Source organism: Oryctolagus cuniculus, chromosome 1 (assembly GCF_051225735.1).
Source record: "Oryctolagus cuniculus isolate XC-2025 breed Fujian yellow rabbit chromosome 1, ASM5122573v1, whole genome shotgun sequence".
Taxonomy (NCBI): domain Eukaryota; kingdom Metazoa; phylum Chordata; class Mammalia; order Lagomorpha; family Leporidae; genus Oryctolagus; species Oryctolagus cuniculus.
The window spans coordinates 159,644,100-159,670,391 of NC_142867.1; the positions used below are offsets into that span (position 1 = coordinate 159,644,100).

Genomic DNA, 26,292 nt, shown 5'->3' on the forward strand with positions numbered 1-26,292 from the left:
GACTTCCCATGTAAGCTCTCAAGACTTGAATCTGTGTCTGATTCATTATGCTGCTTCCCCTGCATACAGTGCTCTCTAATCATGCTTAGTACTGCAGAAAATACACAGCAGACATCCAATAAATCTTTGCTTAAGGATGACTGAACGAATGGGTTCAGATGAATATGCATTAGTGGGGATAATATATATTCAGCATCCGTAAATTTCATTAAAATTTCTACCAGCACAGTGGCACATTCCCTAAAGGAGTTACAGACTTGGTTTATTTAGGCCCATCTGCTTAAGTGGTTGCAAGGCTGGGAGGCAATCTAATCTGGCGATTATGAAGAACAAGCTCCAAAGTCTAGACCAAACTGGATGCCACCTCTGCCTTCATTGCACGCGCATAGCTCAAATGCATTAAGCGCAGGATAATATTCACCTATGCTAGGATCTACCATATTTTGAGCTTCCTCCTTTTAAGTACAGCCTATGCTTTGATTTTCTTTTTCCCCCAGTGAGACAAAAATCAACATACCCAAAGATTCAGCTTGGTCTGAATGGTTTCACATGGTTTTGCATGCCCTGCATCCCAACAAATGCAAAGCTAAGAAGTATCCACATTGTACATGGCTCCCCATCTTCCACATGAGGATCCCAGGCTCCACAGCTGATACATCTCCCTCAGACACCAGGGAAGGCCACAGAAGACAGTTTTCTGTGCCTTACAAATAGGTCTCTGGACACCTAATTCCACTACCTTCCAATGCCAGGAAATGTTTTATTTTTATGAGGGCAGATTTGAAGACTATATTGGCATCCTATTACAACTCACCACATTTCATAAGCGAAGGGCCAATTCTGTACCTATCCTTTCATAGATTCATAAAAACTAAGAAAGTGTGACTTCTAAACAAGAGAGTTCCACTTTGGCTTGCAGACAGGGGGAGAACTGCAAGGTCCAAGATACCACTTGCTTGGAAAAGAAGATGCTTGTCACACTCAAACAATGAGCCTGCAGACAGTTGGAGTCACTTGGTGGGTTGAGGTCTCAGCAACATGTAGGAGCTCTTCCTGAACATTGTGGACACCCCGTGAGCTGCCATGCTTGGAGAGTTAAGCATTTCAACATGTGCCAAGAATGTTGGCACAGTGAATAGCTCCTAGTAACTATTAGTACAATTATTCTGTAATTAATTACAGGGGCTACTTAGAATATAAGCACACATGTCTCTGCTTTCCTTTGTACTTTCTCCAAGTTAACCCTAATTAAATCAGTCATCCAGGCATACTGTTACTTCAGGGACCTGTTGTTCAGGTTTAGGTTCCATCCACATTTTTTATGATGATGGTACAGTCAAAAGGAAGCATGTAACTTCCTAGGTGATAAGTTCTTTAAAGAACTTCCTTTGAGAATGAAGTCCTGTCCTTTGCGACAAAATGGATGCAACTGGAAACCATTATACTTAGTGAAATAAGCCAGTCCAACAAAGACAAATACCATATGTTCTCCCTTATTTATGGTAACTAATAGAGTACCAAAAATTTAATGTATAGGGATGAAATTGACATTTTGAGATTCAAAGATTGTTCATAGCCCTTGTCTCTACCATTGAGGAACAGCTATTTTTTTTTCCTTTTATTATTTGTTGAACTCTTTCCTTAGAATGAGGTTAATCTTATGAGTATAGAGTAAAGTGAAAGTAGATCATTGTAAAATTTAAGTGAATAAGAGAGGAAGGGTATGAGCATGGGCAGGAGGGAGGGTAGGGTGGAAAGTATCACTATGTTCCTCAATCTGGATATATGAAAAACATGCAATTTGTTTATCTTAAAAAAAGTTAAAAACTTTTTTTGAGAAAAATCAGAACAACTGAGTATCAAAAACTTAGAATGGGGGCTGGCAAAGTGGCACAGCAGGTTAAGCTGCCACCTGCGATGCTGGCATCCCATAAGGTACCAGTTCAAGTCCTGGCTGCTCCCCTTACAATCCAACTCCCTGTTCATGTGTCTATGGTTTGAGTGCTTGGGCTCCTGCTTGGGCTCACATAGGAGACCTGTATAGAGTTCCAGGCTCCTGGCTTCAGCCCAGCCCAGCCCCAACTACCATTTGGAGAGTAAATCAGCCAGTGGATGATCAATCTCTCTTCACCCCTCTCTGTGACTCTGCCTTTCAGATAAATAAATCTTAAAAACAAACAAGCAAACAAACAAGAATGGCCATGGGTAAAGATCTAATAACAGTTCACTGCAATTGACAAATCTGATCATCTCTGTTTGCTTAACAACATTTTAAAATAACAACCAGAATTATGACTTGTAGTATTATCCAAGAACTATTAGATTGCATGAACTTCATACAATTTTGAAACATTTCAATAATATAAATGTATGCAAACGTAACTTGATTGAGCATTATTATTTGACAGAGTCTTCCAAATAATTTAATATATCAAATAAAACTAATAGCTTAATATCTCTTGTATACTCCTTTCTGGAATGCTCCAAAATTAGTTCTACGTCAAAAGACCAAGTCTCCCACTAGTCAGAACCACATTTACCCTTAGACTCTTCTCTTCCACTACACAACAAAATCATAATGGTTTCAAGAACAAGTTTCCCTATTTTAACTTATTTATAAATTACATTTCTTAAGTATCTATTGCTTAATTCAGCACTCAACTCCAAGATTTCAGCCAACTGAAAGATGCCTCCAACTATGACAAGTTCATCCACAAACTTCCATCCCACATATATTTGCCTGCTGACCTGTTAGCAAAATCTAGGCTTAAATTGCTTACTAAAGAAAACTAGCATTGCAGGAGTTCAGGAATTACTGCTCCAAAATATACTGCTGTAGTATACTGATTAAGACAGAATCTGAAAACAAACAAAGCAGCAAAATAGAAGCCTAAGTTTCCCTCAATTTACTTAAAGGCAGCTTCAACGAAGGCACTGAACTGTTGGTCTCCTGAAAACAAACTTAATGAGAAGTTGGAGCTAGAAAGGGGAGGCAACTCTGCACACCCAGGCAGACCTCATCACAAACCACGTCCTGTTCTTCCAGGGACCCAGGCATCTCTCCCCAAAACACATTTAGGATGTTTTTCCTCAGACCTCTCACCCCACCCCAACATTTTATTAATTTCAGCAAGGGGATTGAGTTAAAGGATTGTTGCCCTTGTCTTGATGGATTGGCCTGATGGCCAGCTGTGTTTATTGCAGTACGATTTCAGCCCTAGTACTGTCACCTGCCAAAGATATAAGGAGGAAGCCCAATTGAGAGAAAATCCTCAGAAGCAAGGATTATGAATACAGATTCCAATCTCTGCCTTCTCCATTGCAAGTGTCCTGTGAATCAGGACCTCTTCTCTTCCCAGTACCCAAAGGGAGACACTTCCACACACAGAGACTTTGTCCACGTGTGTAAGTTTCCTTCACTAAAACTAGGTCTCAAAATGGCAAACAAGAGGGGTGGACATTTCATCCAGCCAGTAAGATGCCTGCGTCACATGTTGGAGTGCCTGGGATCAATTTGTGGCTCCAGTTCCTGGCTTAAGGAACTGAGATGCCACCAGCCATGTGGAAGCCTGGGTTGAGTTCCCAGGTCCCAACTTCGGCCCTGCCCAGGCCCAGTCTATTGTGGGAATTTCGGGAGTGAACCCATAGATGGGAGTTCTCTGTGTCCCACTCTCTGCCTTTCAAATTAATATTTTAAAAACTAAAAAATCCACAAAAAAGGCAGCATCCCAACCCACCCCATGTTCTTTCTGCTATTTAGTCCCAGGAATGAACAGGGCATACAAAACGTCTCCCATGCCAGACTAGGATGCCTTTCATTATTGATCTAATCTTAAAATTTGAATCAAGGCATCAGAGGGGTTAAAGAAGCAGCACAAAGCATTCTAAGTGCTCAACTTCATTGAAAAAAAATACTTTTATTCCCCTCATTTAGTCTTTTCAAAACTCTGTGCACTAATTTAAAAATGCATCCTGGCATTTCTGTGAGGTTCTTGATCTTCACGCTCCAAAAGCAGCCCAAATGAAAACTTCATGGTGGCCACCAAAATTCCTTGTTAGGTCTAGTAAGGTTCACTTATTTTTCTCAAAATAAAGGAAGAGTAGTACAATGAATTCTTGCGCAGGAAATTGGCTGGAATTCAGCATGAAAGAATTCCAGACACTGGGCCCAGTCCAGTTTTCTGTGTGATCCACAAACCCCTAAAAGGTCCTATGCCTTACTAAGGACAAACCCAATGTCAGGACCCACCCCAAGGTTATGCAGTCTGTTGCAGGAGAAACTAACTGTGGAAGAGCCAGAAAAGAGTTCTAGACCCTGAATGCACATGAACTGGTAACTCTGGGAATTGGACCGCTGCAAGGAACCCAGTCAGATCCCAAGGCCTCACGACAGTACTCTTTGGTTTCCACTATGACTTCCAAAACCAATTCAGATTAAGAATCTGCTCATGGCACAAACCCGTGGAGCTCTGAAATCTAACAGAATTTAACTCATGACTTCCAAATGCTGTAAGGAAAAGGGGCCCTAACAGGCTCAGGGGTAACTACGCCTCATTGCCTAATGCTCCTGGGGTCTCTGGAGCTCTGCTTCACACCCTATAAACCACGCCAAATGTGCTTAAACGATAAAACTGCTTAGACCTATTCAATGAAGTAGAGTTTACTGGGGGAAAAAAAAGTAACTTTTTTTTTAGCCATCAGGCAGTTCCCCAGGCCAAAACAGTCTCTGAGAAAGCCAGCCAATAATGTGATCAGACAGCATTTATAGAAAAACAGAAGACATAAAGAACAACTTAATTGGCTACAGTTTAGTCAATCTGCTAGTCAATTTGTTGCAGCTTGAGTCACTTGTTGGTTACAGTTTAATTAGTTAATTGACTACAGGGCCTCCTGCAAACAACCAAAGTTCAGTTACTGTGATTAAACCCTACCAGTTTGCTCCATCAGGCCCAGGTGTCCAAACTCACAGTTCTCTACAAATTGCATTCAACACCTGCCTATCACCAGTGACCAAACTTGCTCAGCAAACCCCCTGATGGTCACAAGGGCAACAACATTTTACAGCTGAGAAAGGACCTTTTGGGCCAAATGGCTGAAGGTTTGGAAAAATAGTTCTCTCCAACATATCTTTGGAGAGACAGAGAAATGATCTTTGAGATAAACACTACATTGCACCTCAATGCCTTTCTGATTTTACCCAAAATCATCTTCTTTTTTCTTTTTTTTTAACTTTTATTTAATGAATATAAATTTCCAAAGTACAGCTTATGGAGTACAATGGCATCCCCCCCCCATAACTTCCCTCCCACCTACAAACCTCCACTTCCCGCTCCCTCTCCCCTTCCATTCACATCAAGATTCATTTTCGATTCTCTTTATATACAGGAGATCAGCTTAGCATATATTAAGTGAAGATTTCGACAGTTTGCACCCACATAGAAACACAAAGTGAAAAATACTGTTTGAGTACTAGTTATAGCATTAAATCACAATGTACAGCACATTAAGGACAGAGATCCTACATGCGGAGTAAGTGCACAGTGACTCCTGTTGTTGACTTAACAAATTGACACTCTTGTTTATGGCACCAGTAATCACCCTAGGCTCTTGTCATGAGTTGCCAAGGCTATGGAAGCCTTTTGAGTTCGCTGACTTCGATCTTATTCCGACAGGGTCATAGTCAGTATGGAAGTTCTCTCCTCCCTTCAGAGAAAGGTCCCTCCTTCTTTGATGACCTGTTCTTTCCACTGGGATCTCACTCGTGGAGATCTTTCATTTAGATCATCTTTTTTTTTTTTTGCCAGAGTATCTTGGCTTTCCATGCCTGAAATACTCTCATGAGCTTTTCAGCCAGATCCGCATGCCTTAAGGGCTGATTCTGAGGCCAGAGTGCTGTTTAGGACATCTGCCATTCTATGGGTCTGCTGTGTATCTCGCTTCCCATGTTGGATCGTTCTCTCCCTTTTTGATTCTATCAGCTAGTATTTGCAGACACTAGTCTTGTTTATGTGATCCCTTTGGCACTTAGTCCTATCATTATGATGAATTGTGAACAGAAATTGATCACTTGGACTAGTGAGATGGCATTGGTACATGCCACCTTGATGGGATTCAATTGGAATCTCCTGGTATGTTTCTGACTCTAACGTTTGGGGCAAGTCAGCTTGAGCATGTCCCGAATTGCACATCTCTTCCCTCTCTTATTCCCACTCTTACATTTACCAGCAATAACTTTTCAGTTAAGTTTCAACACTTAAGAATAACTGTGTATTGATTACAGTATTCAACCAAAAGTATTAAGTAGAACAAACAAAAAAAAATACAAACAGGGATAACATATTAAGTTGTTCATCAACAGTCAGGGTGAGGGCTGATCAAGTCACCGTTTCTCATAGTGTTCATTTCACTTTAACAGGTTTCCTTTTTGGTGCTCAGTTAGTTGTCACCGATCAGGGAGAACATATGATATTTGTCCCTTTGGGACTGGCTTATTTCACTCAGCATAATGCTTTCCAAATTCCTAACAGGGATCACTTTTTAGTTGAAATTTAAACACCTAAGAATAATTGTTTCTTAATTACAGAGTTCAACCAATAGTACTAGAACAAAAAAAAATACTAACATGGATAAAGTATTACATTGTACATCAACAGTCAGGCCAAGAGCTGATCAAGTCACTGTTTCTCATAGTGTCCATTTCACTTCAACAGGTTTCCCCTTTGGTGCTCAGTTAGTTGTCGCCTATCGATCAGGGAGACCATATGATATTTGTCCCTTTGGGACTGGCTTAGTTCACTGATGTTTTCCAGATTCCTCCATCTTGTTGCAAATGACTGGGTTTCATTGTTTTTGACTGCTGTATAGTATTCTATAGAGTACATGTCCCATAATTTCTTTATCCAGTCTACTGTTGATGGGCATTTGGGTTGGTTCCAGGTCTTAGCTATTGTGAATTGAGCTGCAATAAACATTAAGGTGCAGACAGCTTGTTTGTTTGCCAATTTAGTTTCCTTTGGGTAAATTCCAAGGAGTGGGATGGCTGGGTTGAATGGCAGGGTTATATTCAGGTTTCTGAGGAATCTCCAGACTGACTTCCATAGTGGCTTGACCAGTTTGCATTCCCACCAACAGTGAGTTAGTGTCCCTTTTTCCCCACATCCTCTCCAGCATCTATTGTTGGTAGATTTCTGAATGTGAGCCATTCTCACTGGGGTGAGGTGAAACCTCATTGTGGTTTTGATTTGCATTTCCCTGGTTGCTAGTGATCTTGAACATTTTTTCATGTGTCTGTTGGCCATTTGGATTTCCTCTTTTGAAAAATGTCTATTGAGGTCCTTGGCCCATCTCTTAAGTGGGTTGTTTGTTTTGTTGTTGTGGAGTTTCTTGATCTCATTGTAGATTCTGGTTATCAATCCTTTATCTGTTGCGTAGTTTGCAAATATTTTTTCCCATTCTGTCGGTTGCCTCTTCACTTTCCTGACTGTTTCTTTTGAAGTACAGAAACTTCTCAATTTGATGCAATCCCAAATGTTAATTTTGGCTTTGACTGCCTGTGCTTCTGGGGTATTTTCCAGGAAGTCTTTGCTGGTGCCAATATCTTGCAGGGTTTCTCCAATGCTCTCTAATAATTTGATGGTGTCGGTTTGTAGATTTAGGTCTTCAATCCATGTTGAGTGGATTTGTGTGTAAGGTGTAAGGCAGGGGTCTTGCTTCATGATTCTGCACGTGGAAATCCAATTTTCCCAGCACCATTTATTGAATAGACTGTCCTTACTCCAGGGATTGGTTTTGGATCCTTGATCAAATATGAGTTGGCTGTAGATGTTTGGGTTGATTTCTGGTGTTTCAATTCTGTTCCATTGGTCTATCCATCTGTTTCTGTACCAGTACCATGCTGTTTTGATTACAACTGCCCTGTAGTATGTCCTGAAATCTGGTATTGTGATGCCTCCGGCTTTGTTTTTGTTGTACAAGATTGCTTTAGCTATTCGAGTTCTCCTGTGTCTCCTTATGAATTTCAGCATCATTTTTTTCCAGATCTGAGAAGAAGGTCTTCGGTATCTTGATTGGTATTGCATTGAATCTATAAATTGCTTTTGGGAGAATGGACATTTTGATGATATTGATTCTTCCAATCCATGAGCATGGAAGATTTTTCCATTTTTTGGTATCCTCTTCTATTTCTTTCTTTAAGGTTTTGTAATTTTCATTGTAGAGATCTTTAATGTCCTTGGTTAAGTTTATTCCAAGGTATTTGATTGTTTTTGTGGCTATTGTGAATGGGATTGATCTTAGCAGTTCTTCCTCAGCCATGGCATTGCCTGTATATACAAAGGCTGTTGATTTTTGTGCATTGATTTTATATCCTGCTACTTTGCCAAACTCGTCTATGAGTTCCAATAGTCTCTTAGTAGAGTTCTTTGGGTCCCCTAAATAAAGAATCATATCATCTGCAAAGAGGGATAGTTTGAGTTCTTCCTTCCCAATTTGTATCCCTTTAATTTCTTTTTCTTACCTAATAGCTCTGGCTAGAGCTTCCAGAACTATATTGAATAGCAGTGGTGAGAGTGGGCATCCCTGTCTGGTACCGGATCTCAGTGGAAATGCTTCCAACTTTTCCCCATTCAATAAGATGCTGGCCAAAGGTTTTTCATAAATTGCTTTGACTGTATTGAGGAATGTTCCTCCCATACCCAGTTTGCTTAGAGTTTTCATCATGAAAGGGTGTTGTATTTTATCAAATGCCTTCTCGGCGTCTATTGAGATAATCATATGGTTTTTCTTCTGCAGTGTGTTAATGTGGTATATCACATTGATTGTTTTGTGTACATTAAACCATCCCTGCATACCAGGGATAAATCCCACTTGGTCTGGGTGGATGATCTTTCTGATGTGTTGTTGCATTCTATTGGCCAGTATTTTATTGAGGACTTTTGCATCTATGTTCATCAGGGATATTGGTCTGTAATTCTCTTTCAGTGCTGCATCTTTTTCCGGCTTAGGAATTAAGGTGATGCTGGCTTCATAGAAAGAATTTGGGAGGATTCCCTCTTCTTCGATTGTTCTGAATAGTTTGAGAAGAATTGGAGTTAGTTCTTCTTTAAATGTCTGGTAGAATTCAGCAGTGAATGCATCTGGACCTGGGTTTTTCTTTGTTGGGAGGGCTTTTATTACTGTTTCAATTTCTGTCTCAGTTATGGGTCTGTTTAGGTTTTCGATGTCTTCCTGGTTCAATTTAGGTAGGTTGCATGTGTCCAGGAATCTATCCATTTCTGATAGGTTTCCCTGTTTGCTGGCATACAGGTCCTTATAGTAATTTCTGATGATTCTTTTTATTTCTGTGGTGTCTGTTGTTATGTTTCCTTTTTCTTCTCTGATTTTACTGATTTGGGTCTTTTCTCTTCTTTTTTTAGTTAGTTGGGCCAGTGGAGTGTCAATTTTGTTTATTTTTTCAAAAAACCAGCTCCTCGTTTGGCTGATTTTTTTGTAATTTTTTTTGGATTCAATCCTGTTGATTTCTTCTATGATTTTTGTGGGGAGCAACTCGGACTAGACTAAGTTACTGGAATTAAGACTTATTCTATGCATCTGCTCTCCCACAATATGGCGCTGGGAGAGGAGGAAACAGCTTCTACACAGCTGCCTCCAGTTCAACCAATAAACTGCAGGACCTGCTCCTGATTGGAGGAGAGCAGCATACTCGACGTGTGGGTAGCAGAGTTGGGATTGGTGAAGAGGACTATAAAGGAGGAGAGAGACAACATGCACCAGGAACATCTATCTGAATAACACCTGAGCAGCCCCCGAGAGAGCCCGCCCGGCGGTGTGCCGCTCCCCCGCGGAAGTGGGGAAAGTGGCAGTGGGCACCGCCCTTCCACGGAGGTGGAAGGACGGCAGCCAACCCGGGAAGAACCAGCAGCAAACCCGGGAAGTGCCGAGCAGACGAAAGAACAGCGCAGGGTCTAGTGTTGTTCCTCTGCAAAGAGGGGGAGCGACAGATTTTAGTTATTTCTCTTCTCCTACTAGATTTGGGTCTGGTTTGCTGCAGTTTTTCTAGATCCATGAGATGCATTGAAAGCTCATCTATTTGGTGCCTTTCCAATTTCTTGTTGTAGGCACCTATTGATATAAACTTTCCTCTTAACACTGCTTTTGCTGTATCCCATTTTTTTTGGTATGTTGTACTGTTATCCTCATTTACTTCCAGAAAATTTTTGATTTCTCTTAATTTCTTCTATGACCCATTGTTCATTCAGGAGCATGTTGTTCAATCTCCATGTGTTTGCATATGCTCTAGGGATTCCTGAGTTGCTAATTTCCAACTTCATTCCTTTATAGTCTGAGAAGCTGCATGGTATGATTCTAATTCTTTTGAATTTGCTGAGACTTGCTTTATGGCCTAGTATGTGGTCAGTCCTAGAGAAGGTTCCATGTACTGCTGAGAAGAATGTAAATGCTTTCTGTGTAGGATGAAAAGTTCTGTAGATATCTGTTAGATCCATTTGGGCTATAGTGTCATTTAAATCTACTGTCTCCTTGTTGATCTTCTGTCCTGTTGATCGGTCTATTTCTGAGAGTGGAGTATTGAAGTGCCCCAGTACTATTGTATTGGGGTCTAAGTCTCCCTTTATGTCCCTTAACATACGTTTTAAATAAACCGGTGCCCTGTAATTAGGTACATATACATTGATAATCGTTATATCTTCCTGTTGATTTGATCCCTTGATCATTATATAGTGCCCCTCTTTGTCTCTCCTAACAGTTTTTGTGGTAAAGTTTATGTTGTCCGATATTAAGATGGCTACGCCCGTTCTTTTTTCATTTCTGTTGGCATGGTATATCTTTTTCCAGCCTTTCACTTTCAGTCTGTATGGATCTTTGTTGGAAAGATGTGTTTCTTGTAAGCAGCAAATAGATGGGTTTTGTTCCTTAAGCCAGTCAGCCAATCGGTGTCTTTTAACTGGACAGTTCAAGCCATTAACACGCAATGTGACTAATGATAAGTAGTAACTTTGCCCTGCCATTTGCCAAAGATATTTTCTAATATATGTTTTGAACTTCCTGTGATCTTTTTCTGTGAGGTTTCCTTCCTTTACCTTCTTTCGTATTGATGACCGTGTTTCTGTGTTTCTGCGTGTTTTGCAGGGCTGGACAAGTGGTGACACATTCTTTCGATTTCTGTTTGTTATAAAAGTTCTTTATTTCACCTTCATTCACAAATGAGAGCTTTGCAGGATATAATATTCTGGGCTGGCAGTTTTTCTCTCTTAGTACCTGGGCTATATCTCGCCATTCCCTCCTAGCTTGTAGGGTTTCTGATGAGAAGTCTGCTGTGAGTCTAATTGGAGATCCTCTGAGAGTAATCTGACGTTTCTCTCTTGCACATTTTAGGATCTTTTCTTTATGTTTCACTTCGGTGAGTTTAATTACAACGTGATGTGGTGAGAATCTTTTGGTCATGTTTATTAGGGGTTTTATGAGCTTCCTATACTAGGATGTCTCTGTCCTTCTCCACACCTGAGAAATTTTCTGCTAGTATCTCACTAAAAAGGCCTTCTAATCCTTTCTCCCTCTCCATGCCTTCAGGAACTCCTAGAACCTGAATGTTGGATTTTTTAATAGTATCCTGAAGATTCCCAACAATATTTTTTAGATTTCTAATTCCCTCTTCTTTTCTTTGGTTTGACTGCATATTTTCCTGTTCTCTGTCTTCTAAGTCTGATATTCTCTCTTCTGCTTCACTCATTCTGTTTTTAGGCTCTCTAATGTGTTTGTCATTTGATCAATTGAGTTCTTCATTTCATTATGATTTCTTGTCACTATCACAGTTTCATGTTCTACTAGTTGTTTCATTTCATTTTGATTCCTCCTTAATATTTCATTTTCATGAGAGAGATGTTCTATCTTGTACATTAAGGATTTCTGTAGTTCAAGAATGTGTTTCTGAGAACTTCTTAATGTTCTTATGAATTTTTTGAGATCTGCTTCTTGCATTTATTCTATCTCATCATCTTCATAATCTTGAATTGGGGTGTCTATTTCATTTGGGGGCGTCATAGTGTCTTCCTTGTTCTTGTTACCTCAGTTTCTGTGCTTGTTGTGTGGCATATTGGAGATATTCTTTAGTTTCTTCTCGTTATACTGTGACTCTAGGTTAAGTGGACTGTCTGCTTTTGATGAATCCTTAGAGGCTGTGATGGGTGTGGCCAGAGAGCTCTGTTTGGTTCTTCAGGGTTAAGGGTGTGCCAAAGGTAACTCACCCAGATTGTTCTCTCGCTTGCTTGCTCTCTCTTTTTTCTGACTCAGTTGGGAAGTAATTCCACACAGCTGAGTGGAATTGAGGGTAGTTGATGTATGATATCTGGCCCCTCAGAGAATTTTGATGAGGATTGAGGTAATCATGGTGACAGAAAGATGGCAGGAATTCATCTACCTGCTCTACAAAAGGTCTGTCCAAGAACGGAAAACAGGGAAAGTGAAGACTTTCCCTTCCCCAGCCGCAAGAAAAAAAAAAAAAAGTAGTAACTAGCCCTGAGAAGATGAGTGCACACACAAGAAACCAGGTGCACAGCAAAGAGCCCAAAATCATCTTAACATGCTTCAAATTGGAACCTTTTAAATGAAATGGTGGAAAGAGAGTGTTTCGAGAACCCTCAGTTCAGCTGGGGTTCTAGTTCTGAGCACCTAGCATCCCTGCCCTATGGGGAAGTGAAGGGAGACTAGCATGAGTGTTGAGTGTGGGTTCACAGGACCCCTTCACCTGGAAGATGACCTAATGCCTAGATGTCCAGCCCACAACCCGGAAGACTTGTTTATACCTGCAAATGTTCTCTGGGCTCCTGTTGGCCCATGTCCTCTGGCCAGGGCTAGGAGCCTGAGCTTGTGTTCTCCATGGTGTCCCGAAAGCCTCTGGTTCTTCCAATGCAAGGCGTAGTTCAAACCCAGTACCCAACAAGAGCTGGAAACAAATTCAAAGACTTTATTCACATTCCGTATGGACTAGGCACTGGAAGAAGTCCTGGGAGCTGCCCTCCAACCCAGGTCAGGCACAGGAAGCCACACACAGGCAAGGCAGCACAGCCTTTCATAGGGAATAGGATGTGCGTCTCTTTAATTTCTTGGGTCAATGCCCGGATGTTCCATTCAGGAAGCAGCAAGAGAGCAGTGGGGCCAGAATGCCGTGTGATCCGTTTGGGACTGGTGGAGTACAGAAACTGTGTCAAGAGTGACTGAGCCCTGCTTCCAGCATAAGAAAGCTGACCTTGAATCAAAATGGGTTCCAAGGAGTCGGCGCTGTGGCTTGGTAAAGCCGCCACCTGCAGTGCTAGCATCCTATATGGGCACAAGTTCCACTTCCGATCCAGCTCTCTGCTATGGCCTAGGAAAGCAGTAGAGAATGGCCCAAGTGATTGGGCCCCTAGCACCCACGTGGGAAACCCGGGAGAAACTCCTGGGTCCTGGCTTCAGATCAGCCCAGCTCTGGCTGTTGTGGTCATTTGGGGAGTGAACCAGCAGATGGAAGACCTTTCTCTCTGCCTTTCCCTTTGTAACTCTGCCTTTCAAATAAATAAGTAAACCTTAAAAAAATGGATGCCAAAACAACATAAAATTATAAGTGTTTACTATGGAGGGGGGCAAAGCAGCATTGCTCCCTTAATAATGTTTCCCAGCTGCTCAATTTGGGGTCTCTTTGAAAACTCTTCTAGATGATTAGACTATCACTGTTCTGAGGATAGGGATGATGCAAGCCATAGCAGCTTCCTGCTTCAAATCCAGATCTGCCAGTAAACATGAGAAGTCTTCAAACACTTCATGAAAAATAAACATAAAAAAAACACATGAGGATTTCAAATTTTTACACCAAAAGTAGCTTATTTTTAAATTCCATTTTTTGTAAAACCTTTCAAATTGACTTAGTAAAACACTGGCAAGTTATTTAATCTCCAGATGCTTTAATCTTATCCCCCCAAAAATTGAGATAGTATTTACATTATGAGATTAATTATAAGCATGAAATGAGTTAATATATGCAGAGAACATCATAAGCAGTCAATAAATATTTTTATTATAATTGATGATGTCTATATAATATTTATGTTTAACAGAATAGATTTCACATGATGCTGATATTAAAATCAACCTTGCTCGGGCCAGCACTGTGGCATAGTGGGTGAGGCTGCTGCCTGCAGTGTCAGCATCCCATATGGGTGCAGGTTCATGTCTGGGCTGCCCCACTTCCAATCCAGCTTCCTGCTAATGGCCTGGGAAAAGCAGTAGAAGAAGGCTCAAGTGTTTGGACCTCTGTACCTGTGTGGGAGACCCTAATGAAGCTCCTGGCTCCTAGCTGGAGCTTGGCTCAACACTAACTGTTGAGGCCATCTGGTGAGTGAGCTAGTAGATGGACAGTCTCTCTCTCCCTCCATCGTTCTCTGTAACTCTGACTTTCAAATAAATATACCTTTTAAAATAATGTCAAAAGTAAGATCAGCCTTGCTGATGTCAATATGTTTTCACAGGGAAACCAAGACTCAAAGATACTGAGTGAAATGGGCCCAGGGTCACTTACTTAGTGGCAGCCCTAGAAAGAAACCAAGAACATCTTTGAGCAAGTTCTAGGCTCTTTCTACCATATGTCAGCTAATTCCATATCCTGAAGGCCAGGCATCACCAGGTTAAAAGTCATTTCACATTAGGATTCATGCCTGTAATAATCTGTATGAGTATGCATTAGACTTTGAAATTCCTAGAAGGAAAAGACCTTGTCACTTGCCACTCCTGGAATGCCTTCTGTCAGTGGGCACCAGGAATTATGTTCCTATAAATAAAATGCAAGCACAGTGTCCAGATAACCCCATGGTCTTCTCCCAAAATATTCATTGTAATAAAAAGAAATTTTGGGGCAGCATTGTGGCACAACAGGTTAAGGGGGCACCTGCAATGCTGTCACCCCCTATTGGAGTACCAGTTTGGTCCACCTCTATTCTAGCTCCCTACTAATGTACCTGGGAAGCTGACAGAAGATGGCTCAAGTGCTTGGGCCCCTGCTGCCCAGGTGGGAGACCTGGATGGAGTTCCAGGCTCCTGGCTTCAGCTTGGCCCAGCCCAGGCTGTTGTGGCCATTTAGGCAGGGCCAGCTGTTGGAAGATTCTTTTCTCTCTCTCTCTCTCTCTCCCCCTCCCTCCCTCCCTCTCTTTCTCTCTCTCTATTTCCCTCTCTCTTTCTCTCTTTTAAAAAGTATAAATCTTTTTTAAAAAACAAATTTGAAGGAAATGTCGTTTACACAATTTCTTGCCTTGACAACCAGTAGTAATGACACCTTTCATTTTACGATATACAATGTATAATAAGGCCTTAAAATATACAAAGTTTTGTCTCATTCCTTGTGACATTCAAACTGCACAAGATGGAGCAAGAATATGTCTTTTTTCCACCTAAGCCGAGCAGTGACACAGATTGGAGAAGATGACAAAAGTGGAAAGCAAATGCCCACTATGCAGGCCTCCAAGTTTTTCTCATCAGCAACGCAAATGAGCAGAATTTTAGTGCCTCTTTTTTAGTCATAGTCATCAAAAATATCGGTCAGTAGAGGAAATGATAAAACATGGAAAGCACTCTCTTTTACTGAGGAAAATAATTCAATACATATAAGTGGTACCCTTGAAAACATAGAACTGTGTGACTTTACTCCTATTAAGAGCTGACCTACTAAATGACAAGACCACTGGTGGTTTGAGTTCCAGTGCTACAGAGATATTCCTAGAGACAGGAGGGATTCCTGGCCATCCTGCCTCCACTCTGCATTCCCACTCCTCCTCCCTAGGGCAGGAGCTCCCCATGCCTACCTCAGCTGTTCCCCTCCACCTGGCCTCGCCCCCATCAGTCTGGCCACCACAGCTCTCATGTGACTGCTGAAGGGCTCCTTTTAAACAGCAAACTCACAGATGGCACCACAGATATTTAGGAGATAATTTTAGGGGGGGTGTAAATTCCTATTTTCAGACTTGTGTTTCCATTTGCATGTACATAGGAAATAATTATAATAAAACACACACCAGGGCTCTTAAGCCTAAATAAATAGAAGTTTTAAAAAGACTCAACATAAAGAAATGGATTTCACCATACTGTTGGTCTATAGATACAGCCAAAAAGTGAACATTGTTCAGGTTGAGCCTCTATCACCTAAAAATCAAAAATCTAAAATGCTCCAAATTCTGAAGTTTTGAGCACTGACATGATGTCACAAGTGGAAAATTTCATATTTGACTTCCTGTTATCAGTTGCAGCTAAAAGGCAGGCATACTGAAAATACCATGTCATTATATTCAGGTCATATGTGTAGGGTGTGCATAAACTATAAATTTCATCTTTAGATATTTCATCCTCAAGATATTTATGATAGATGAGTATACGCAAATTTTCCAAAATCTGGAAGAAATTGCAGTTCTGAAACACTTCAGAACTCAAGCATTTCAGATAAGGGACTGTCAGCCTGTAAAAGAGTGGCTGTAGGCTGCAAAGAACTCAATTTTGGAGTTAAGTTTCAGTTCTGTAACCTGACATTCAAGGCCCTCCATGACATGGACCTCGTCCACCCTTCCAGCCACTATGAGGAGTAATCTCTGTCCTCTAGTTGAATTTTCTAAACAAATTAAAATGTCCTACCTTTACAACTTTGCTCACAATATTTTGTGTGTTAGAATGTCCTCAATCTAGAACCCTCCACCTGTATCCGCTCTGCACACTGAATGTAAAGACTGCCTCCTTCCTGGCCTCATCTCATAAATCCACAGCAAAGAATAACTTCCCTGTAAAGGAATTGGGAGTTGATTGGTGGGGTGGCTGAGGAAAGATGTTGAACCAGGATCATGGTTCCACTGAGCAATACAGAAACCCAGAAATGACAATTGACTTAGGGATACTGTAATATATGTATGCAATGACAATTAGCCCAAAGGTTTGCTCATCCAAGCAACTTCCTGTGGTAGATAGGGCAGCTGTTACTCTGTGAGTATTATTCCTGGTGATCCCAGACTCAAAGATATTGAGAGAGTTGCCTAAATGTACACAAGCAGCAGAGCTGGGATGAGCCCAGAGCTTCTGCAAACAATAATAATAATTTGCCTTGTTTTTTAAATTATAAACATTTTAAATATGGAAATCTAGAAAACAGGTAAGAAAGTTAAATAACTATGATTATATATTTGCATATTTTTAATGTTTCTATGCATTTCTACATAGTTGAAGAAATTGTTTACATATATTTTTATGTTCTGGATATTTTCACTTAATAATTCAGTGATTTTTTTGATGTTACTAAAAATGTGGTTTTAATGACTAACAGGTTGAAATATTTTAGAAATTTATTTATTTTTAAAAATCCAAAAAACATAAAAACTTGAAAGAATAAGAGGAAAATGATACAAGCTGGAGTTAAATATGCCAGGTTAGAGACCACTATAAGGAACTCAAGAAAATTTTGTAAGGGAATTAAAGATAGGGCACTAAGATTCACAGGAAGCCAGGACCAGAACAGGTTCATGGCACTGGGAGAAACAGTGTCACAAAAGCATTGGTTTGCAGGAGTTTCAATCTTGCTTCTTTTTCTAGTTGGAACCAAAAGCCTTTCAAGAATAAATAAATGTTGGATTTTAATAAGTAATTACCTTTCCCTCCTCTGGATCCAAAAACCATTTTTCCCCTGTAAGTATCCATAACACTAATCACATCAAATAACATTTACTCAGTCCCAGACAAAATGCAATGTCCTACACATTGCCTCATTGAATCCATAGGAGACTGCCTCCATACTGGAGTGAGCCTGTGTCTCGTTTGCCTGAGACAGACCAGAAGGTGCTTGGGGCCCAGCACGACTGTCAGTAGCACTCCTCCACTTTCAACAGTATCCCAACAGGGACTAACAGTTATATAGTCACCCATGAGTTACTAGCATTTTACAGATGGCAGAACCAAGGTAGAGTAATTTCCCAGGGTTGCATAGCTAAGAGGGACAAACATGGATTTGGACATAAGCAAAATGAGTCTCAGAACATCCTCTTTGAAGCCTATGTTATCCTACAAAAGAACACTCAACGTGAGACAAAAGAGCAGGTCTCACATGTCTTTGTGTCCCCTTATGTACTCAATATCTTTCTATATAAATAAAGGTGGTACAATTCAATGAGAACAAATGGGTGTTTTCTAAATCCTCCATTAGGTAAGGATTTTGTAGGTGTCCTATCTTTAGCCTCAACAGCCCTATAAATCCTTGATTAGTTTCCTACATATGAAGAGACAGAGCACAGATTCTCCAATAGTCTTATTTGCATTGTGTGAGAAATAAGCAAGTCCATCAATCTTCTCTCAGATAGTAGAAGGACTAAGCCCTACAAGCACCAGGATGAATTCTCTAGCCCTAGCCCATAGCCTCCTTCCAAATAGGACTTTTCCACTTACACAAAGACCACTGTTTTCTCTCCAACAGATCAGCAGTTCTTAGCTTAAAGTCCATGAACAACCCACAGCGTTTAGTGAGATCAGGGAACCCTCTGCAGATATATGAAAGATTCTGAGTGTACGTGCTTGCTAAGAGAAGAATGTCTACAATCCTCAGATCCACCTTCCACCCTGCCCTGCCCCAGTATCCATAACTCTGAAGAGTTAAGTACCAGTGCAGGAGGCAACTCTCCATGGCAGCAACTAAGAATCATAGACGCTATAAATGCTGCCTGAACCTCCTCATAACCCTCAGAATACTATTATACCACATCTGGATAAATATTGAACATTCTATGAGCAATTTTCAAGTGTGGGAATCTCCATATTCCTCATTAGCAGCTTTTGTTGTGGTAATCTCTTTCATACTAAATAGTCAATCATGCATTTAAGGAAATCATCAGCTAACACATGGGCTATCATCCAAGGATCTATTTACAAATCAGAAACCATTTGCTCATAAAGTAATATCATTTAGTAAAATTCTCATCTTCTGTGATGAGTCTCCAAACAAGAAACCAAGAGATACAGTAGGAAAGAAAAAAGAAATGGCTACCCCCTTCCTTGGCACAGGATTGACCCTGGACAAAGTGGCTTAATAGGAAAGCTTGTTTTTAATATCTGCTCTCTCTTCTGTGGCACTGTTCACAGAGCTTCCCCCTACCCACACACACACACATTCTCTTTGCATATCCCAACAGAATTTCCCCTTCATTCTTCAGTATTAGCCATCCCCCACCTCCAAGAATTTCATTTCCTCACTCCTAAAGAACTCAGCCAGAAATCTGGGTGCCAGCAATATTATTGAGTTAACATTCATGAGCATGGACTGATAGGTCATTGATGTCTGAAACACCCGTGAATTTTCAACACAGGGCACATATGTATCCCATGGAATTGTCACTTGTGGTTCAAGGTTGTAGGACAAAGTGAAGAGGAAAATGCAGCTGGGAATGTCAGGAAGTGGTAGGGATGTGATACAGACCACGGAGTCTTCTTTGCAATCGCCTCCTGATGCCATCTCTCCTATTCAAATCATGAAGCTGCTTCCTACAGCATCTTCACGACTCATGGCAGGGAGAAACCTGAATGCTGAATGTGTAAGACCCAAGGCCACCCTTCCTCTGGTTGAAATTCCTTTTAGTTTTCTAATCTGGCAGTCACAGAACTAAAGTTTGAAAATCACTACTCCAAAATAGTTGGTTCTACAAATTGTGTTCAGACATGAAAGTTTTGTTGTATTTTTGACCCACAAAATTTTGAGTGAGTGGGGAGTTGAGGAGTGACTGAGGCTATGTTTTTATCTAGAGTATTTGTAATCCACATGTCTGAGAATTAGGCACTGTCTGCTTTCTCTTCTCTGCTAAGCAGGGTGTATAAAATATACCCTATTACTTGAACCCATTCAGTCACTCTTCCTTCTATATTAGTATTTATGCCTCTTGTTGTTAGAGGTGACATTTAGTGAATGAACATATTCATCAAATTCCAAGGTTTCAGCTGGGCCCATTAGCCCAATGTTGAGCACCTGCCACCCCACAGCTCATCCTTTTGATTTACTATATCCCTTAACCAAGCCCAAATCTTAATCATAGAAAATTATCTTAATTGCAGAAAGACAAATTGTGTGAAGATTATTGCTGTCAATATTATGTATCATTCACTTTGGATCCTACCTCTTTACATAGCTATCATTTGCCTGGAAGAGAATTCAAATATTTTACTTGCTTAATCTTCTTCATATTAAACAGTAGGAGGGTACTTGAAAAAGTCTAAAGAGTAACACAATTAAAAGATACAGTTATTTGGTGCAAAATTTTTGAAGCCCACGCCGAATTTTTCATAAAACATATTACCCATCGACTTCCCACAGACTCCTCCTATGCATGGATTTCAAACTTTTTTTGCACCAAAATTATGTTTTAATTCCATTTTCCATGAACTTTTTGAAATAGCCTCCTGTTTCCCTTCTTCTTCTTAGGTTGCCTTTTCTCTTCATGTTTTCTTAATTCTGCCTAATTGCACTGTTTGTTATGGGCACACGGCTGTCAGCTGTGCACACACATTGCTCTGGAGCTGGACTTTCAAGATCATTTTTATAAGGATGGACCCACCTTGGACTAAACTGTACTTGCCACATACCTATGGGCCATGACATTGGCTCATGGCAGCCATGTGGTTGCAATCTTCTTTATTTCATAGCAGCATAAGCACATGTAGAGGGCTCACGTGTTTAAAAAAAAGTCAAAGTAGCAGTTCTCAACCTTGGCTGAACATTAGAATCATCTGCAGAGCCTGCAAGCTGCTGAAACACGAGTGCCACCCCTGGAGAGGCGGATAAAATTGGCCTCAGGTGCAGCCTTAGTGTGGACGATGTTAAAAGTTCCCCAGGTGTGACTTTCTGACATAAGGAAATTCTTACATCAGTTCCCACTTACACACTGTATTTCCCACTGTGTCTTTGGACCTGAGAAAGTGGTGATGGGCTTCATTTTTCTAGAAAATGGATTACAAGTTCACATATGAAACCCCTCATTTTCCAAGGATACCACCAAAGGAAGCACTATTTCACATAGCAGGCGGGGCTAGTGAGGGCTGGAGAACACAGAGAAGACTCAGCCCAGTGGGTCCCAACTGATGGATGTTCAACATGTCCATACCTTCTCCCTGCACTTGGCCACACACCTGACAGGTGGGCAGAATGTGTGGGCCAAACTACCACACGGTGAGCTCCACACACACCAAAGATGAGCCACGCAGTGATAAACGACAGAAAGGAGGGAGAGCAAAGGAAGAGGAGAAGGGAAGAAAGAGTTCACTAGTACCCAGAATGCTGGCAGCGTTTGTAACTTTATCTTCTTCACAAGATGGATGGCATTCCCACTCTCAGAGACCAAAAAGAAGTGCTTGGAGATGGTAACTTACTCAAGGTTCCTAGGTCTGCATGTGGCATGGTCCCGCCTGCATCTGGCAGGCCAGGCTTTCTGCTAATGGCCCACTGAAAGATCGCCTTTCTAGTTCTAGTTGCTTTCTTGGTTGTTGTTGTTGTTGAATTTGAAGGCAGAGGAATAGAGCAAGCTTCCTTCTGCTGGCTGACTTCCCAAATACCCCCAACAGCCAGGGTTGGACTGCGCCAAAGCCAGGAGCTGAGAACACATTCTAGGTTTCTCACGTGAACCATTGCCACTGCCTCCCAGGGTCTGCATTGGCAGAAAGCAAGAGTCAGAGACTGGGACTCAGACCCAGGTACTCATACAGGGACACGGTTGCCTTAATCAGAATTTTAACTGCCATGCCTAATGTCTACTCCCACTGCCCTAGTTTTGAAGGAGAAATTTGAAGCAAAGGCATAGACTCTCTAGGTAACAGAATAAATTTCTCTTTTGCTGATTCCCACCAACCTGGTTTCGGCTGGGAGGAAGGTTGAGTCCCTGCCCAAGGTGGGGTAGGGATTCCAGCTCTCAGCCCTCCAGGGAGGAGCAGTTTGACCTGAGCCAAGCAGTGGGGTTTGAGTCATCCTGGCAACATGCCAGCTTCCAAGAGCACCTGGGTCAGTTTTATCGGAAGGACAGCAAAACAGAAATCCCACCAGCAGATGCAGCATGAATCAAAGATTGCTGTGTGAGTACATTCATCAAGCTTCCCCAGGCTGTGGGCTAGAGCTAAGGGTGGGGATAGCCTTGACTCTCACAGAAAATAGAGAAATGTTTATAATAACCCATTCAATCAGAGAGCAAACTTAGAAACAATCGAATTCTGAGAGGGCCTTCAAAAAGATCATAGAAAATGTGTATATGAAAAAAAAAACTATGCATGGATTTCAAGATTTCTGCACCAAAATACACTTATCTTTTAATTCTGTTTTCCACAAACATTTTGAAGTCCCCTTACAGAAAACTACTGCACTATAACAAAATGATATGATTTTGTTCCCGAAACTAGATGTCAGGCGAATAACCAGAGAAAGAAACTTCTTACAGGGCAGCATCTCTGTGCAGCAGGCTCTCAGGAAAGACTCAATACTTTCACCTTGTTTCTCTCTCCTTGCTCTTGTCTCTCATCTCAGCCACCATGGTCTTCTTGTAGTAACTCAACTTCATATGAGTCTTGTTTGAGCTCATAGATTTGCTAACCCCTTCCTTTTGCTGAAAACCCTTGCAATCCACCCTATATGTGGTCGGCTCCTTCTCATTCTGCTTCTCAGCTTGAAAACCACCTCCTCCAGTGTCGCTCCCCGTCTTCGTGGAGGAACGACACAGGACCCTGCGCTGTTCTTTTGTCTGCTCGGCCCTCCCCGGGTTTGCTGCTGGTTCTTCCCGGGTTGGCTACTGTCCCTTCCACCTCCGTGGAAGGGCGGTTCCCCCTGCCACATTCCCCACTTCCGCGGGGGAGCGGCACACTGCCGGCCGGCTCTCTCGGGGGGCTGCACAGGTGTTATTCAGATAGATGTTCCTGGTGCATGTTGTCTCTCTCCTCCTTTATAGTCCTCTTCACCAATCCCAACTCTGCTACCCACACGCCGAGTACGCTGCTCTCCTCCAATCAGGAGCAGGTCCTGCAGTTTATTGGTTGAACTGGAGGCAGCTGTGTAGAAGCTGTTTCCTCCTCTCCCAGCGCCATATTGTGGGAGAGCAGATGCATAGAATAAGTCTTAATTCCAGTAACTCAGTCTAGTCTCAGTTGCTCCCAGTTGCTCCCCACACTCCAGGAAGGTAGCCACTGTTGTATAAAGTAGCCCCCTTCTTTCACTCCCCTATTCCTTTCCTATGGTACTTACTTCTGTTTGCATTTTTTTCTGTCTGTAACCAGTGCTCCAATAGAGGATGCCCATGTTGCAATTGGTGGCTTAATCCATTGCACCACAATACCAATCCCTCTCATAAATGTTCTTTTTTAAAAAAAGAAACTGAAGTTTGAGAAACTAGATTTTTTGCCTAAATCAACACTATAACTGAAACAGCAAAAATTCAAAACATGATGTGTCTAATTCCAAAACTTGTTTTCACTTTTTTGTGACACTAAGGAAAAAAAGAGTTTTAAGTGGGGGGGGGATAGATTTTCTTTCTAAAGAACTGAACAGCAAAGCTTCCTGTTGATCTTTCTTGTGATATTTTTATTTGTTCATTTCTCCTCCGCATGCCTTCACATTGCCAGAGACATTCACGTTCACTGGCAAAAAACGAACAAACAAACACACACACACACAACACACACAGGGAAAATACCTTATTGGAGATGCCACTTTCTGGAAATAATGAAGTCAGAAAGAAGTCACTTTGAATTGCAAGCTCCTTGCACACAACTCCTGTGGAAATCTCTAATACCTCAATTCTTTTTGTTTCGCTAAGGGGAGGGCCATTGGCCAGAACCTGCAATTTGCCACTTCAGACTGTGGCTACCTGGCTTGTTGCTTTCTGGGTGCCGCTCCCCTGGTCAACCCAACACGACCCCAGTAGCACAACCCTAATTCTTCTAGAGCTCTTGGGTGCTGCTTTGAGTAGCGTCACCCTTTACACCAGAAAGCTGGTGTGCACTATGGGGAAAAACAAAACAAGAGGAAAGTGCTAGAAGAGGAGGAAGAGGAATATGTGGTGGAAAAAGTTTTTGACTGTCGAGTTGTACAGGGCAGAATGGAGCACCTCCTAAGTGGAAAGGTTTCTCGGAGGAAGACAATACGTGGGAACCAGAAAGGAATCTGGATGGCCCTGACCTCATTGCTGAGTTTCTGCAGTCAAAGCAAACAGCACACGAGACAGAGAAGTCAGAGGGAGGCCAGCACCAAGCTGGTTCTGATTCTGAAGATAAGGGAGAAGAGAGCAAAACAAAGAAGAAGGGAGAGTCAGAAAAGCCAGGAGGCTTTGCCCGGAACACAGTATTGGAGCTACAGACTCGAGTGGGGAACTCACATTCCTGATAAAATGGAGAAGCTCTGGGGAGGCTGAGCAGGTCCCTGCCGAGGAAGCCAAGGGCAAGTGCCCACAGGTTGTCACCGTCATTTCCATCCATGAGGAAAGGCTGACGTGGCACTCCTACCCTTGGGAGGACAACGACAAAAAAGACAAGAATTAACTCCCCTGAGTACCGGCCCCGGTCACATGGACTGTGGGTTTCTAGTGTGGAGGGAAGAGGTCCTACTTGTCTGGATACCACAGAGGTAACTTGGGAAGATGTCCTTTGAAGAGCAATACAGTTTCTGTGCCCAGAAGCAGCCCATGTGCTTTAAGCTGTTCCAAGCTGTGTATTTCACATAGCCATCCCAGTGGAGGGGAAGAGGGAGAAGTGTTTCAAGGCCGCCCATTCTGTGCTTTGCTGAGAGAAGTGAAGAGTCTCTATGAAGGACTAAACTTGCAGAACCTGGTGTGTGGGAGAACAAAAAGATACTGTTGGTCTTCAGAGAACATCTCCACATCCCACAGCCTTCTTCCCGATAGTGTTAACTCTACGTTTTTACAGCGTAACATCACTAGTTTTTGGCTAATACTGTTGTATTACTTAGGGGTGGAAGGGATGGGATAGGGAGAAAGGGAAACTGGTTCAATCATTTTGATTAAAATTTGGGGCCTGATTGGGCTAATGGTAAGAGAGAACAACTAACTAAAGATTCAGTTCTATGTCCAGGATATTTTATCTTTTAAAAAGTGCCATTGACACCATAAATGGGCACTGCAAGAGACTGTTTAAAAGCTGTGAATGCCTGAAATCTGTAAGCCAAAAAAAAAAAAAAAAAAAAAACTAAGGTGTCCCTAAGTGTAATGTTGTTCCCCACAAAGGACTAAGCCCATTCATAAGTCAACAAAGCTGCAATTTTGGAGATGGAGACTGACTGGGGAGGGAGAGTATACACAGGCAGACAGATCATTCAGTCTTAGAAATTAGACAAGAAGACCCTTTCTTTTCCAGTTACAGAGTTGTATCAGCTTATCCATCCAAACCACTGCCTGAGATATTGGAAGAGGGGGAGAGAGTGGTACAGGAGATGGCAGGGTAGGGAAAGATAAGAACCCATACTCTTAAGGTAGCAAACCCTTGAAGCCTCTGCTTTGTTTTGAATTTTGAACTCTGAAACCATGGGTGGCAGGGTTCAGTCACTGACAGCACAAGTTCCATTGAAACTGTTCAAGGATTGAATGATTTCAGAAGCCCTGGTCCCAGGATAAGACTGAGCATTCATACACCAAACAATTTTTTTTATCCTAAGAATTAACTGATACCCAAGATGTTCCATCTGGATTCCTAAGATCCATCAGTTCTTGACATGGTCTAGACCTGCATCTAGAGCTACATTGAAAAATCTCTGTAGGCATGTGTCAAGTTGCTGTGAAAATTTTGTTTAAATGTAAACTTCATAGCACACTGTCTGTTTTTGTCTTAACAAAACTATAGATTTAAACACACACACACACACACACACCCCTCAATTTCCAGTGCCTCATGGCAACAGGTCTGGGCATACCCGCCCCCAGCCCCTGCATCACCAGAGAGATGCCCCCAGACTGGTTGAGTGCTGCGGGGAGAAGGTACCATGCCCACTTAACACACCTACCAGAATCCCCAAAACTCAGAGCTCATAAGGAACAAATTGCAAGTTCCATTATGTATGAAAAATGAAATCAGAATGATGGAGGAACAGGCCCCAGTCTGGACCCGGAGAGAGGCTTTGAGACTGCCAGGACCCGTCAGCAGCATTAAATGCCTATGTTCCAGCTCTGGCAAAGACAAAATCTTTCTTGACACCCCATTTCTAACCAGACCTCAACCATCTGCCAACCATGAGCCCCAGTCTCTTTGTCTTCCTCTGTC

At 41.8% G+C, this 26,292-nt stretch overlaps 1 protein-coding gene, 1 long non-coding RNA gene and 1 pseudogene across 31 annotated transcripts in view; 2 read left to right on the plus strand and 1 right to left on the minus strand.

The window, feature by feature from the left end:
• The window catches only part of TRPM3 (transient receptor potential cation channel subfamily M member 3), a 1,000,643-nt gene that overhangs the window by 778,164 nt on the left and 196,187 nt on the right, over nt 1-26,292 (plus strand). The gene's annotated exons all lie outside the window — the stretch shown is intronic.
• Nucleotides 1-26,292, minus strand: part of LOC149128715 (uncharacterized) — a 135,884-nt gene that overhangs the window by 21,836 nt on the left and 87,756 nt on the right. The window contains exon 3 of one of the 3 annotated variants that reach the window (XR_016236802.1): nt 12,819-12,958. The exons of the other annotated variants lie outside the window; for them this stretch is intronic. This is a non-coding gene — a long non-coding RNA (uncharacterized LOC149128715). The remainder of the gene's footprint in view (nt 1-12,818; nt 12,959-26,292) is intronic. 3 annotated transcript variants of the gene reach the window in all.
• Nucleotides 19,434-24,561, plus strand: LOC108178000 (chromobox protein homolog 1 pseudogene; annotated as a pseudogene).